Source organism: Falco cherrug, chromosome 2, assembly GCF_023634085.1.
Source record: "Falco cherrug isolate bFalChe1 chromosome 2, bFalChe1.pri, whole genome shotgun sequence".
Lineage (NCBI taxonomy): Eukaryota > Metazoa > Chordata > Aves > Falconiformes > Falconidae > Falco > Falco cherrug.
The window spans coordinates 97,693,795-97,710,509 of NC_073698.1; positions in this window are offsets into that span (position 1 = coordinate 97,693,795).

The window sequence follows — 16,715 nt, forward strand, 5'->3', positions numbered from 1 at the left end:
AACAGCAACAACAACAACAACAACAACAACAAACAAACCTGGAAAATTTTCAAAAGTAAAATATTCAATTCCCATACTCTTGCTGCTAACTCATGGAAGAAATATCCTTGTAAAGGGAACTGAGAAAACAGCATACCGTTGCGTGTTATACAGGTTTTAACCTGACAGCAAAATCAAGGGTATTAGAACTGACAATACCTTTATCTAAAACTGGATGTTAGATAAATGTTTCTTTGTTTTTCTTGTACTTTCTCTGCCTTTTGAATCAAACACTACTCTGGAAGACTTAAATTCTTGATGTAAACTATCTGGATAAGCAAGCGAAGAAGATGAGTAAGTATCAGAATACTGTTACGAAAACTTTACTCCTGTTTAATGGTTATTGTTGTCTGTAATAATATTTTCATTCTTTACCTATTTCTTCTGCTTTGATATGTTGAAACATTTCTTTTTTAAAATTTAAGATAACAGCAGAGAAAGAAACTGGTACAAAGGTAGAATTTAAACATTTGAACAAGTTTAAGTCTCTCTGAACTGATGAATTAACTATAATACTCAAATTTGGTTTAGTTAACTATATGAAGAAGTGTGACAGATAAAGATTAATTTTCAATGAACAAAACGTTATGCTAAAAGCAGTTAACCCACCAAAAAACATCCCCTTCCCCCCAAAAAACAGAGAAGGTACCATTACATTTTAGTTTCCTGAATAATTAAAATAAACTTTCATCTTATTTGGGATCTTGAGAATCAGTTGAGCCCAGACACATTTTAGAACATTGTTAAAAGTTGTGCTAAAGTCCATTGTGCCTTTCAAATTGGAATGCATCTGCTTCTATTTCTCATGTACTTCAATGAGGATAATTTCCATGAAATCTTCATGTGGTTAAATGCAACAGATCTTTCCATTGTCAAACCACAGCAAAACTCTGTCAAGTATTGCTACAGTTTATTGAATTAGAATGTTCTAAGCAAACATCCTCTGGAGCTTATAGGGTTTGGCAATGGACTGACTGAATAGGAAAAATCAACTAGACAGTTAACAGATCAGACAAGGCAAAAGCTGGAGTAAAAAACCATAAGTTCTGACCATATATATCTTCCAGCTATCCCCAAAAAGGATGTATGCCAGGAAATCAGGACAGCCTGGGAATACGCATACTGTTCATATTGCTTAAAGGAATACACACACACTTATTGACATATTTGAAAATCCATCTCATTGCTTGTTATGAATTCTCATTAAGATTATTAATAAGTTTCTCATTGTGGTAGTACATTTTCTTACTGTGGTCATGCTGCTTAACTGTTAAATGCCCACCGAGATGCTCACTCATTTCCCCTCCTGAGCAGGATGGGGGAAGGGAAATGGGAAAAAACTCAAAGAATGAGAAAGCTAGTGGGCTGAGATAAAGACAGAGACATTGCTCAACAGTTACTATCAACGGCAAAGCAGATTTCACTTGGGGAAAAATAATTTATTGTCAGCTGAAATAGATTCAGCTACCAAGAAACAAAGAAAAACATTAAAATATCACCTTTCCTGCCCCATCTCCAGGCTCCACTTCACTCCTTTACTCCAGAGTTACCTACCCAGCCTCAGAGGTGCAGGGAGGGCTGGCGCTGGGAGAGGGCTCATCTGTGTCCTGCAGCCAGTCCATTTTGGGGCCAGCTGGAACCAGCTGGGTAGAGCATGGGGCAGCTGCTGGCCTCTTCTGACAGGGGCCATTCCTGCATCCCCACCCTGCTGCCAACACATTTACACCTGCACCCAGTACACTGTTTGCTTTTGACCTTACACTACATTTTATTTTATACTATTTCTTTTTTTTATCCAGAAAGTTTTTTGTTACAGTAAGTACTATGCCATCAATACAAAAATAATTGTGACAATGAGTATGATTTATTCCTAGAAAAGGAATAATTTTAAGGATTTAGAAATACTTTAAGTCATGTCACGGTAATTATTCATATAACATACAAATATTTGCATGTTAAAATAAATCCCTTTTCATCAATATTAGTAATATAAATTACAACTCCTGAGGAGTAAAACCAGAATGGTTATACTAAAATGCAAATAAATCTACACTGCTACTGTGAAAAGTAGAAGTTTTGTGTGTGTGTATGCATTTAAACACACAGAAAAACAATGAGTCAGTTAAAAGTGGTTTTCTTTTAGTGATTTCGCAGAGTGGTTTTTTAGAGTTTCGACAATATTTTGGTTTAAGGTTTGGATGAAAGTTTAAGGATGAGTTTGTGTTCTTTCACACCAGTTCACCTGCCATCTCAAGTCACTGTCTACAGGCTTGGGACTAAAATGGTCTATTGAGTAATCTCCCCTGGTTCTCTGGTCTTATTTCAGTTCTTACGCACAATGGATTTAATTCAATTTTAGGGTTGACTGCCAGGGCTCTATCATTTTAGCTCTTCAAAGGAATATCTCAAGAAAAACATTGAAAAGGTCATTTCCATCGTTTCCCTGCAATCATATCACCCTGCATGATAAAGTCTCGAACACAAAGTCTGGACTTGCTAGTAACTGTTTTGCTTTGTCTCTAAGACAGATAATGAGATAGGATAATAATAAAAAGGTTATTTTGTCTTCAAAATGTTTTGAAAAGTTTTAATTGTCTGTTTGATGGGATTTTTTAGAAAGCTAAAAGAAGGACACTTGCACTATCTCTGATTACAGAAGCAGACACCTTGGAAAGGTGTGATGCTATAGAAGGGGAGCATTTAAAATTATCTTTGAGACAAGAATTGCAAACCATTTAAAATAACAGAAAAGCATTATGAAAATGATAGTTTAGCTGTTTAGGATTTGTGGGTGTTTTTTTCTGTTTAGAAGGTACTGGCATTATAGAAGATTTCAAATTTGTTTGCTGCATAAACGTAATTACCTGAAAGTTTCTGGAAGCCCAACAGGTATTTAACAAAAAAGTTATGGCTTTAGGATTGTGACAATTGATGCTTAGTGCCAGAAGAAATCCATCCAATTCTGGAGGATAATTTATAGAGTTAGATATGCTCATAGACTCTTGGGTTTATGCTTTAAAATAGACAACAAATAGAACTCAGTGCCTGTAGCTTTCCCTCCTAATTATCTATCTAGCTTCTCCTACTGACTAATAAATTAAAATGTAATGACATACAAGTCAAGAAGGTCATATACAATGACTTAGTGGTTATTTTTTGCCTTAAAGTCTGAAAATCTGGTAATCCATCTATCTATACTGGAAGCCATGACTGGCAGAAACTATTTTTTTAAAGTTCCAGATCACTGATGCTGGTTTTCCAAAGAAGGATAGACATTTTATGGTGAAAGATAAAGTAGAAAGGCATAAACATAGTTCTGTTTCTCAGTTTTCTTTTTGTCCCTTGAATACATGTGTAATGGATCTGGCTCAGATGGAATTAACTTCCTCCTCAGTAGCCAGCACGGTGCTGTGCTGTGCATTTGTGGCTGAAACAGTGTTGATAAGACACCAATATTTTGGCTGTTGATGAACAATACTTGCAGAGTAAGAAGGCTTTCTCTTTTTCCCCTCCTGCCCAAAGCAGGCTGGGTTTGGGAGTGGACACAGCTGAGACATCTGACCCAAACTGACCAAAGGGATATTCTATGCTGTATGACATCATGCTCATCAACAAAACCACAAGGAAAGGAGCAGGAAGGGACACCTTTGGTTATGGCATTCGTCTTGCCAAGCAACAGTTAAATGTGCTGATACCTGTCCTCCTGGGAAGTGGCTGGACATTTCCTGCTGAGTGGAAGTAGTGGATGAATTCCTTTTTTTCCTTTGCTTGTGTGGGCAGCTTTTGCTTTCTTTATTAAACTGTCATTATCTCAATTAACAAGTCTTTTCACTTTCCCTCTATTTTCTTCCCATCCAGCAGAAGAGGGGACTAAGTGAAGGACCCTGTGGGTGTTTGGCTGCTGGCTGGCATCAACCCACCACAATTTGTAATTATTGTTCATTTTCCCTCTTGTTATTCAGCAGAATGTGCAGGGGATGCACAAACAAGGTTGCCTACAGAATTTGAATCCTGTTTGGTTGACTTTACTCAGTATAAAAATACTAAGATCTATTATTAATCTTATATTATTTGCAATTAAAAGTTCAGGAGAATATATACATATCTCAATCCAGTAATTTTCATAACTGCCTTTTTTGATGTAGTATGAATAACAGAGTGAAGCACTAATCTGCTTATTCATGTTCTGTCAGGAAAACAAACAGCATGAGCTTCAGTCCTTCAAATTTAAAGGGATGTAGAGGCTGATGGGATTTTGTTTATATATAACAAGAAAGCATTTAAGACTTCCTGGCATAGATATTTTTTTAAAAAGAAAACATGGAAAGTAATGGGAGAAAAGAAATAGAATCCTTCATGTGCTGTCATTTTTATAGTCTATATTTGTACAGAAAAAGTGTTTATGAAAGTCTCTAGTATAGTATTTACTGCCAAGTCACCAGCAAAGGAATCCATGCTGACTTTTCCCAGTCACTTTCTTGTCCCTCAGGTGTCTGGACATGGTTTCCAGGATTAGTTGCTCCGTCAGCTTTCCAGGAACTGAGGTGAGGTTGACCAGCTTGTAGTTGCCTAGATCTTCCTTGTCCTTCTGGACAAATGAAGTGACACTTGCTGTCTTTCAGTTTTCAGGAACCTCTCCCGTTTGCCATGACATTTCAAAGATAATAGAAAGTAGTCTTGCAATGTACATTGCCCAGTTCCCTCAGCACTTGTGCGTGTATTCCATCAGGCCCCATGGACTTAGGCATATGCATTTTGCTTAAATGTTCCCTGACCTGATACTCTTTTACTATGGCTAAGTCTTCCTTGGTCCAGTCTTTCCTTCTGGTGTTACAGACCTCAGATCCCTGAAAGCCAACCCTACCAGAAAATACTGAACCAAGGGAGATACTTAACACAACAGCCTTTTCCGTGTCATTTGTTACTGGGGCCCCTGTCCCATTCAGCATGTCCCGTTTTCCCTAGTTTTCCTTTTGCTGCTGATATGCTTAGAATTATAGCATCAGAGAATCACTTAGGTTAGAAAAGACCTTTAAGATCATAAAGTCCAAGCGTTAACCCAGGACTGCCAAGTCCATCACTAAACCAGTCCCTAAGTGCTGCATCTAGGTGCTTTTTAAACACCTTCAGGGATAGTGATTCTGCCACCTCCCTGGGAAGCCTATTTCAGTGCTTCACCACCCTTTCAGTGAAGAAATTGTTCCTAATATCCAAACTAAACCTCCCCTGGCACAACTAGAGGACATTTTCTCTTGTCCTGGTGCTTGTTATTTGGGACAAGAGACTAACCCCCGCCTGCTTACAACCTCCTTTCAGGTAGTTGTAGAGAGCAATAATGTCCCCCCTGAGCCTCCTCGTCTCCAGGCCAAACAACCCCAGTTCCCTCAGCCACTCCTTGTAAGACTTGCGCTCCAGACACTTCACCAGCTTCATTGCCCTTCTCTGGACACACTCCAGCACCTCTACATCCCTCTTGAAGTGAGAGGCCCAAAACTGAACACAGTATTCAAGGTGCGGCCATACCAGTGCCCTACTTATAGAAGCTTTTCTTGCCTTTCATATCCTTCACCAAATTAAACTCCAGGTGGGCCTTGACTTCCCTAAGCCTACCTGTGGACGCTCAGACAGTGCTTCCAAATTTTCCCATGGGTCATCTACTCCTACTTCCACCTCTTATACACTTCCTTTTTATATTTAATTTTAGTCAGGAGGTCTTTGTTCATCTATGCATGCCTTCTGACACCTTTGCTTGATTTCCTGCTCACATGGAAGGACCACTGTTGAAATTTCTGGAGGTGATCCTTGAAGCTCAACCAGCTGTCTTGTATCCTTTTTCTCTCCAGGACCTTCTCCCATGAGATTCTTCCAAGCAGATCCCTCAACAGGCTGAACCTTGTTATTCTGAATTCCAGGGCCATGATGCTACTTTTTGCCTGTTTCCTTCCTCACAGGATCCTAAACTTCACCATCTGTGGTGGACTGACCCTGGCTGGATGCTGGGTGCCCACTAAAGCCACTCTGTCACTCCCCTCCTCAGCTGGACAGGGTAGAGATGATATAACAAAAAGCTCATGGGTCGAGATAAGGACAGGGAGACCATTGCCATCATGGGAAAAACAGACTCAGCTTGGGGAATTTTTTTTTTTTTTTAATTTATTCCCAATCAAACCAGAGTTGGATAATGAGAAATAAACCCAAATCTTAAAAACACCTTTCCCTACCCCTCCCTTCCTCTCAGGCTTAACTTTACTCCTGATTTTCTCTACCTCCTCCCCCTACCAGCAGTGCAGGGGGATGGGGAATGGGGGCTGCACTCAGTTCATCACACATTGCTTCTGCTGCTCCTTCCTCCTCAGGGGGAGAACTCCTCACACTCTTCCCCTGCTCCAGCCTGGGGTCCCTCCCACAGGAGACAGTCCTCCACAAACTTCTCCAGCATTGGATGTTTGCCCTTACTGCTATATGCCACCTTTGATGGTAGCAAGGGAAAAGGTTTGTTTCTGACATCTGCCACAAGTCCTTGCTGGGGTAGGAGGTATTGCCGTTTCGATGAATGACTCATTCTTCACAGCCTCTGCAGAGATGTGCTATGCTGGCAGATATTCATGCTGCTCAGCACCATACCAGATTGAGACCCTCTGGCCACCTACCAGGAGCTTTATTTAGCCTTGAATTGTGTCAACTGAGAAAGCTCAGAATTGAGTTCCCACGGGTTGCAGTTCTTCACAAACTGCTCCAGCATGGGTCCTTTCCATGGGGTGCAGTCCCTCAAGAGCAGACTGCTCCAGCATGCGTTCCCTGTGGGGTCACAAGTCCCACCAGCAAACCTGCTCCAGCCTGGGCTCTTCTCTCCATGGGGACACAAGTCCTGCCAGGAACCTGCTCTGGTGTGGAGTCCTCCATGGGCTGCAGGTGGATATCTGCTCCACCATTAACCTCCACAGGCTGCAAGGGCACAGCCTGCCTCACCATGGGCTTCACCAGGGGCTGCAGGGGAATTTTTGCTCTCATGCCTGGAGCACCTATTCCCCTCCTTCTTCACCGGCCTTGGTGTCTGCAGAGTTGTTGCTCTCACATGTTCTCACTCTTCTTTCTGGCTGCAGTTGCTGTTGTGCAGTAACTTTTCCCACTTCTTAAATATGTTATTTATTAGATGTTATGGTGGTGCTACCACTGTGGCTGGTGGGCTCAGCCTTGGCCAGTGGTGGGTCCATCTTGGAGCCAGCTGGCAATGGCTCTGTTGGATATCAGGGAAGTTTCTAGCAGCTTCTCACAGAGGCCATACCTGTAGCCCCCTCCTCCACTACCAAAACCTTGCCACGCAAACCTAATACATCATCTCATTGTTGCTGAAGCCAGGGCTGCCCTCAGCCTTCACATCACCTATGAATTTATTTTTTGGGGGGGTTAAGTATCAGGTCCCGCAGAGCATCCTCCTCATCAGTTCCTCGGTCACATCCACCAGGAAGTCATCGTCAATGCAAGCCAGTAACCTTCTGGACTGCTTGTGACCTGTTGTGTTGTTCTTCCAGCAGATAGCAGTGTGGTAAAATTTTCCCATGAGGACCAGAACCTATGGACATGTTGCTTCCTCCAGTTCTCTGAAGGAGGTCTCTAGTTTTCCCCAGTCAGGGATTCTTTATCAGACAACCACTACAATATAAACAGAATTGGTTTTCCTGTTAATCTTGACCCACAAGCTCTCAGCTGGCTCATCACACATCCCAAGGCAGAACTTCATGAATCCACACTGCTCCCTCACAAAAAGGCAAATCTCCATTCCTACCTTTCCAGTCTGGAATTTCCAAAGAAGCAGTATTCGTCCACTGCAGCGCTCCAGTCTTAAGAGCTATGCCACCACATGTCTGTGATCCCAGTGAGGTCATAGCCCTGTAACTGCACAAAGGCTTTTAATTCCTCACGTTTATTTCCGATGCTGTGTGTATTCCTGTGCAGGCATTTCAGAAAGTCACCCAAGCATGCTGATTCCCCAGAAAGGGCATAAGAGCTTTCCCAATAAGGCTGCCCATAGAAACTTCTTTATTTACATGCCTACACTTGAGGTGATTCTGCTTAAGCTTTTTTTGGTTGATTGTCATGTCCTTTCTGTCCACATCACCCCAGCCTCTTTGCTTGCTTACCCCATCCACCACTTCCTCACTTGATTATTGAGGAAGCCCTCCCTTCCCATCATTCCTGGCCTGCTGGCAAAGATAATTTTTCCCCATTTAAGTCAGGTGTATCCTGTCACCCCCAAGAAGCTATTGATCCTCACAGAGGGCCCCATAGTCCTAGACATCAAAACCTTTCTGCTTGACACCAGTTACACAATCAATTATCCAAGGTCTACATAGAGTTACAGTGCTATGAACTACTTAGGATTACAGAGACATGATGGGATATCTCACATACAGCTGTGTCTGATCTTAGTTACCCTCACCAGGCCTAATTCTGAATCTCCACCCATGGACTTACATCCCAGCCTAGTCTCTGCCTATCCCCATCCCCACCATAGGGCCTGGTGCCCTGGGCTGGGGCTGCCCCTGGCTGCACCCCTTCCTCTCCTGCTCCCTGGGTGGAATGGTGGGATGGGCTCTGGCTGGTGAGGCCCTGCCCTAGCAGTCACCTTGAGGAGGTCTCACTGCATTCAGCCTGGTCTCCAGGGTGCTGCCAGCCCCTGTGGTGCCCTGACAGTGCTCCACATGGAAGTCTGTGACAAGTTGATACTTCAGGAGTCTACACTGGGACCTGCCCATTTCAACATCTTTATTGATGACCTGGAGGAAGTGAAAAAGTGCACTCTTGTCATATTTGCAAATGAATCCAAGTTGGGGTGACCAGCATGTACACCTGAAAACAGATCTGCCACCCCGGAGAGGCTAGAAAAATGGGCAAACAGGTCCTCATGACATTCAATAAGTACAACTGTTAAGTCCCTGTTGTGTTCCCATAGGCAAAGAAGAGCCCCGGCAATGACACTGAATAGAGACCAAGGAGCTGGGGAACAGCTCTGTAGGAAAGGTCCTGGAGTGTCGATGGGGCAGTGAGTTGAATGTGAATCTGTGGTGTGCCCTAACATCAAAGGTGGTGAACAGCTCTTGGGCTATATCAATAGGGGCACTTCCATAGACTGAAGGACAGGATTATCAGCTATAATATATATTATATATATATATATATTAATATATAATATATTATATATATTTTTTAATATATTATATATATTTTAATATATTATATATATTATCATATATTATATATAATTATATATAATATTATATATATTTTAATATATAAAATATGATATATATAATTATATAATATATATTATATGATATGTAATATATATTATATAATGTGCTATTATTAATCAGATCATATTTGGAGACTAAATCAAGCTTCGGCCCTCAGTGCAGCAAAGACATGGGCAAATGGTGGGGAGCTCAGTGGAGGGCCCCAAAAGTGGTGAGGACTGGAGCACTTGCCCCATGGGAAGGGGCTGCCAGACCTGGGCTGGATTAGGCTGGAGAAGAGATGGCTGTAGTGCACCAGACTCCCAGCACCTACGAGAGGTCATCAAGTAGATGGAGGTGGTCTCATCACAGTGGTGCAAGGCAGGAGGGTGAGAGACAATGGGTACAGTAGATGTTCAGGCTGAGTATCAGGAGAAACCATTTCCCCACAAGGACAGTGAGGCTGTGGAGCAGGTTGCCCTGAGAGGCTGCTGCCTCTGTCCTTGGTGGGTTTCAAGACCAACTAGCCCAGGCTGTGAGAAGCCCAGAGCTAATCCTGCTTTGTGCAGGGGGTTGCACTAGAGAGATCCTGAGGTCCCTCCCAGCCTGATTTACCCTGTAATAGGATCATGCTATGTACAGCAATATATACAAGAGAAGGGAGTATATTTTTTCCTTGCTTACAGGTTTATACATTTCATAAAGGATTTACACCTTTTTCACATACATATAGGGCAAAGTTCTTTTCATTCAGTGCAAGAGAATATTAGAAATCAATATTTTGGCTACCAGAGGGTATAATCTTTTTTTGCATTATTGTTACTATTCACTATATTTACTTACTTGACATTCAAACTTTTGTAACAAAAACCATTTGTTGAAATCTTTTCTGACAGCATTTATTATATTTACTAAGCTTCAGAAAATAAAAATCCCTTAACAACAACAGCAACAAAACCCAAAACACAGCGACTTGAGGTTGATTTGTAGAAATTACAGCTATTTTGAAGACAACAGATTTGTTTGCATTATGTCATTTCCCACCCAGCACAGCGTGTGCCTTCATTACAAATATACTCATTGGGCTGTGCTGAAAATATTCCCGGCCTAAGTCAAAATTAGATCCAAATGAGATCTCTTGAGTGTAGTAAGAATTGGAATGAAGGCCCCCAGCTAGAAGGAATATGTATAACAATATCCTGACAATAATATTCACTCTAGAAAGTGCTAAGAATTTAGGTTTATTATGCCTTGCTGGGTTATAGGAGGGGACAGAAGATAATATATCAGAAATGAAGGCAAAGCTGGAACAGAAACACAAAAGCTACTGAAAAGAGAAAACATATGTTCTAACAAACCATTCACTGTGCAATAGTAACTGTTAGGTAAAAATGCTAAAATGACGAAGTCCTTGGACTATATTTCCAAAAAAAATCAAGAATTAATGGGTAGAGCTAAACCAAAAATCTGCTCAGGAGATCAATGTTAATTTCTTCATAGTCAGACAGATTTGTACCCTTATGAGCTATTACCCTAACAATTCTGTCTCCCACTACACAATCTCAATAAATAAATTGCATGACTGAAATAAAATGTGGGAAATACTGAGCAAACCCCCATGTCAAAGTTATAGTAAATTATTAGAAATATATACACTTTAGTCATTGATCAAGATTGGCACCAAGAAGCTTATCTGCTGCCAAACACACAGACTGTTTCCATAAAAAACTGCGTGTATTTAAATATGTGAGGGGCTCACAATCTTTACATTTATTTAGATGTATAAATTAATACAGAATCATTGGACTGGTAATATAATTTCTCAGAAGCCATTAAAAACCCCCAAGAGTTTTACTGACTAGCACCTTACATATAATAATTCTTTTAAAAAAACAACCCACAAACAAACGAAAAAACTCAGCCCAAAATGGGGATATACTAATGGTTTTTGATAGCAGCAGCTCAGAAAATATGACTTATATAGAAAAGAAATGCTATTAAAGAGGAAAAAATGAATTATTTTGATAATCAGAGGGCTGGAGCACCTCTTCTATGAAGACAGGCTGAGAGAGTTGGGGCTGTTAAGCCTGGAGAAAGGAAGGCTCCAGGGACACCTTATAGCAGCCTTCCAGTCCCTAACAGGGGCTTATAAGAAAGTCAGAGAGGGACATTCTACCAGGACCTGTAGAAATGGAATAAGGGGTAGCTGTTTTAAAATAAAGGAAGGTAGGTTTAGATTGCGCATTTGGAAGAACTTGTTTACCATGGGGGTGATGAGAAAGTGAAACAGGTTGCCCAGAGAACCTGTGGATGCCCCATCCCTGGAAGTGTCCAGGGTCAGGCTGGATGGGGCTTTGAGCAACCTGGTCTAGTGGGAGGTGTCCCTGCCCATGGCACGGGGGTTGGAACTAGATGATCTTTCAGGTCCCTTCCAATCCAAGCCATTCTATTATATGATTCTATGACCAGACTGAAATATATACGTTGGAAATCAGTAATACGTAATGAAAAGTCATGGACAGAATTTTGTTTCTTGTTGGGAACAATCAATCAAAAACAGTAAGTAGTCATAGTAGGTGATCACAAGGGTAGTATGTAATTCTATGATAATACAAGTCTGAAAACGGCAATTCTGAAGAGGTGACAGAGAAGAGACTTACTGTAATAAAAGGGAAGTATGCACACTACTGACAAGATATCAGAAATAGCCCACATACAATTCAAACCATATTTAAGAAAACTGATAGATGGAATGTGAGAATATAAAAAGGATTACTTGGATAGGGGATGAAAGAAGGATAAAAATTCTCATTTAGAACATGGAATTAAACCGCTGTTGATTCTTCCACCTAAAAAAGCAAAAGCCAAGAGGGACACAAGTAATGTTTTTAATTTCTTAATGGAAGAAGGATTAGAGAAGGAAAAGAAAACAAATCAAAACATCTTAAGACATAGGGAATGCTGGAACAAAAACTAGTACATAAAACCTGTGAATATGCATATGAGCAAATGAAAGCTGGACATTTGAATATGCTTCCTAGTTCAAGGAGGTTATAAACAATTTTTCAGATGAAATAGCTATAAATGCTTATCAAGTCATGGAAAGGGTTGTACAGTGTCAGTGTCTGCAAAACAAAGGCACTCGCAGAAGTAATTTAGGAGGTCTCTTTCAGTTCCAGAATCTTTAGCATCTTTTTACTTAGCGTTTTGGTACATAGTGGGGAAAATTGCTTGGAGGGGGGAAGTTATAGAAAATGATAGACCTAATAGAATTTGAGGTATTATAACAATCTTTTTAGGGAAAAATACAGTTGCCACTTTTGGACAGTTGGCATGCATGGAATCTACTCCACCATGGTTCCCTATGCAACAAAACATGTCCTAGAGGAGCAGTGGAGGGTGGAGCAGAGTGAAGACACCAGGACCAGGCTCTGCTGTACTCCCTGCAGGAATGGGAATGTGATGGCACCCTACAGCTGATAAGCTGCACAGTGGCTGTCAAATGGAAAATATATGAGATTTTCATTGCTGGGCCAAAAACTGTGGCAAATCTATTCTCCTTAGATGAACCTTGCTCATTATAATCTCGTAATAATACTAACACACGCCTCCATTCCAAAATTACCCACCTCAAAGGCACAACCATCCCTCACTAAGCATGAGCATTCAATTTCTTATCAACTTTAAATGAAAGTGAGAGAAGTTCATACCAATCAATAATGAAAGAATGTATGACTAGAGTCACTCAAGCTCCACCTGAGAGTAAAAAAAAGTATAAAAAGTGAATGAAAGAGGGGGAAAGTTAGGGAAGACTCCGTCATAATTACTGAGATCAGTCAATGGGCTGATCCTATCTTCTCCCACACAGGGAGATCTGTTGGGTAAGAACTTTGACTTATGCGTGCTAAATAACTAACTCATTCTATCTGTCACTAGTAACTAAGTTTTTGTTGTATATAGTTTGGTAGTGTATCATTTCAAGGTTGTTTTTGCTGACAGTCTTTATCACTGGCAATCACAAATCTTAACTTGTCACGATTTTATAATAGTGTTATTCTGTAAACTGTTAGTATCAGTCCTTTGTGGGCACTAGCAGCTGCCAGCAGCAGGTAACACATTCAAACAAAGTGGGCAGACCCACCGAGGGGTCCCTCTGATGCTGTTGGTGCATTCCCTGAACAAGTCAGTCGAATTGCCCTTCAATCCAGCGGGACTGTTCAGTGAAGGGTCCCTGTAACAGGACACTGACAGACTGGTCGGGTGCAAGGGTCCCAGCTTTCCTGAGGCACTGATAGATCAAACACTCAGGGCTGAGAGGATAAGATACCACTCCCTCCCCCCCCTCCCCCCCCCCCCACCTTCATGTGACACATAGTAAGAATTCCATGGCCTCAAGTAAACAATGAACAAATGTGCCCTTTAAAACATGTCCTGAAATATACATGATGGGGGGAGAGGGGGGGAGGCAAAAACAGATTGTAAGGTATGTTTTCATTACAGATGACAGCGACATATGGAGTACTAGTGAGAATGTGAAGGGTATAATATAATATATATTATTATATATAATATATATGTTATGTATATGTATATATAAAATGGATTAAATAAAAGTTGGAAACCTCCCACATTTTCCTTTTTTATAATACTTAGCCTTAAATTTCAGGCCCAGATTCCCAGTCTTTATTCAGTTAATTTCAAAGAGTGTTAACTATATGCTCTTAACACACAGCATTCTTTGATTTTTTATTTTTTTTCTAGAAATACTGAAAGATAAATACAGTGTCTCATTCTCCTGGCAGTTAAATCTGTACAAGTTAAGAGTCAATCAACTAAAATAATGTTATCAAATGCTCATTTAGTATCAGCCTGGTTTTCTTTCTATTTAAGTAATGGCATATTTAATACTACTTCCAATGAGAGTGATTAATCCCAGAAGGAATTCTTTTGAAAATCTTAACCTTTGAACTACAGCAGTGTAAAAGCAACTTCTAAGATAGAAATGGACTTGTCATAACTGAATTCAAAATTCTAAGCAATATTAAGCAATGAATTGATGGCTTCTGCATTTGGACAGAGCTCATGAGAACTCAACATTTCTGATTTTGAAACCGGTTTTCAACTATGTTACTCCATTTCAAAACCAGAGCAGCAGAACAGTGAATCCACTGTTTTTCATGCCTTGGATAGCTCTATGCAGGGGAAAACATACAGGGTTTCTGTGAACTATCAGTAAACTCTAACTTTCACATCTCCTAATTCCAGGAAATTATCTATTTTCTGAAATGTGATTAGCTACTCATGGTTAATTAGTAAATCGATGCTGAGAAGACCATGGTAGAAGGATGTCACAGTACTGTCCAAGGTGCTGCATTTCAGAGGAAGTACTGCATTGCTGGCTTGGGTTCTGTAGATTTTGTTCTGGTTGTAAGTCCTAAATATCCAGTGATATATCAGGCAGAGATGACTATGGTTTCTCAAAAGATTTTCCCTTTTTCCTTTCTGCTACTGTTCTTCTCTTACTCAAAAACCAAATTCTAATCTAATCTAAAAAGGGTATGTTCAGTTTTACTGAATGTGTGACATGTTTAGCTTACTTCCATTATCAAGAAATTCCTCATGCTTTTTCACTTTACATTTTGCTTTGCAATTCCATACATAAGGAAAAATTTACAGAGAAATAAACATGTCATTTTATCTTTTAAAATTTACCACCTAACAATTCTTACTAAGCAAACTGTGGTTCACATTTTTTTTTATGTGCTGCTCCAAAGTACAATTGGTGCAAGAAATCCCAAACAAACATTTCTGAAATAGTCTTCTCAAATTCTATCTTAATCACATAAAATGTGAGAAAATAAGTATTTTGATTTTATTATTGATGTAGTAATGGTAAAGAGGACCAAGAAGTTTTTGAATGTGTTTTACCACCATTTAACACCTTTTCAGAAGGATTGTGTTATGAGTCACAGTACATAAGTTAGATGCTCACATCAAAGGTGCAACTATGGAATAACCTATGTAGATACTACAGCAAAGAAATTCTAACATTAAGGTGGCCGGATTTATGTCTTCCTCAGGCTTGTTTTTGTTTTGTTTTGTGTTTTGTTTTGTTTTGTTTTTAATATCATTGGCAAATGTAATTCTTTGTTATTGAAAAAAAAGCAATCTTCAGCTATTTCCCAGCCAAAAATGTCATGATCAAATTCTCCGCTGAATTCAGGCCCTGAAAGAATCAAAGATAAAAGTTAATTATGCAAGAGATGCGATTCAGCTGGAAGCTATGGAAAAACATCCTTTTATTAGTCCTCAGAATTCCTAAAAGCTTGTGTTAATAATGTAAACTGGACTAATTTTTCTCAACACAGGGCACTTTGTGAATTTCAGATCATTAATGTGCAAAAAATATAGATAACATTTATATGTTAACATCTGAAAACATATTTTTCTAAGTGCTAGAAGGTTTCATGCATCTAAGCCAATTTGCATTGGTTTAAAATCTGGGACTATACCTGATTTTTAAAAAAAGAGTTCCTGACAGTAATAAAGATAGCAGATTTTTTATACTAATTTGACTAGAGTCTATTCTTCTTACTTATTTTTATCTTTAAGGTATTTTTCCTTTCTCTTTCTTGTCACATCTGTTTAATTTCTGCTGTCTCCGCTACAACAGCAATGGTCTAGGCAATGAACTGCAGACAGAACATATCTCTGACCTTGAATTATGCTGTGAGGTACATAAAAGCCTTGGTTTTAGTTTACTGTCAGAGATCTTGCTATTACACAAGGTGGGAAAGTGATCTTAACTTCTATGAAATAAAAACCACTGAGGATTAGAAGAGAAACAAAGTGGAAATTCTATCTGACTAATTTGCAGCTACTTATTGATCACAGCTCTTTGACAAACTCAGTTTAAGGAATACTTTTTTCAGAAATATAGAATAATATTTTGTAATTATTCAGTAATCCTTCTGATAATTTTAATTGTTTGCCCTTTTTTTTTGGCATTAATCTGTAATCACATCTACAGATCAAAATGAAAGGTATTTTTGCATGTCAGTCACTCATCTCATAGTGAAGGTAAACTTGTGGCGTTTCTTCCTACCGTCTCTCTTATGAACATCTATTCTACACTGTACTTTCAAAATTGTGAAGACAAAATTCCATATATTTATTTTTTCTAATTTGCTTTATGCTACATTTTATGACATTGTCAATCCTCCTTCTTTTATTTCATTTTTCAGATGAACTAGGGGCAGGTGTAGATTTGCCACAGGCCTAGGCCATTATTAAAGTCCTTTAAAGCAGCAAGATACATAGCATCTTCATTTATATTTGCTATATACAAAATAATTATGAAATAGATAATAAAGGACATGAAGGTTGTAGTACTGCAACATATTCATTGTAATACATTCCTTCATTCAGGAAAACTAAATGAAT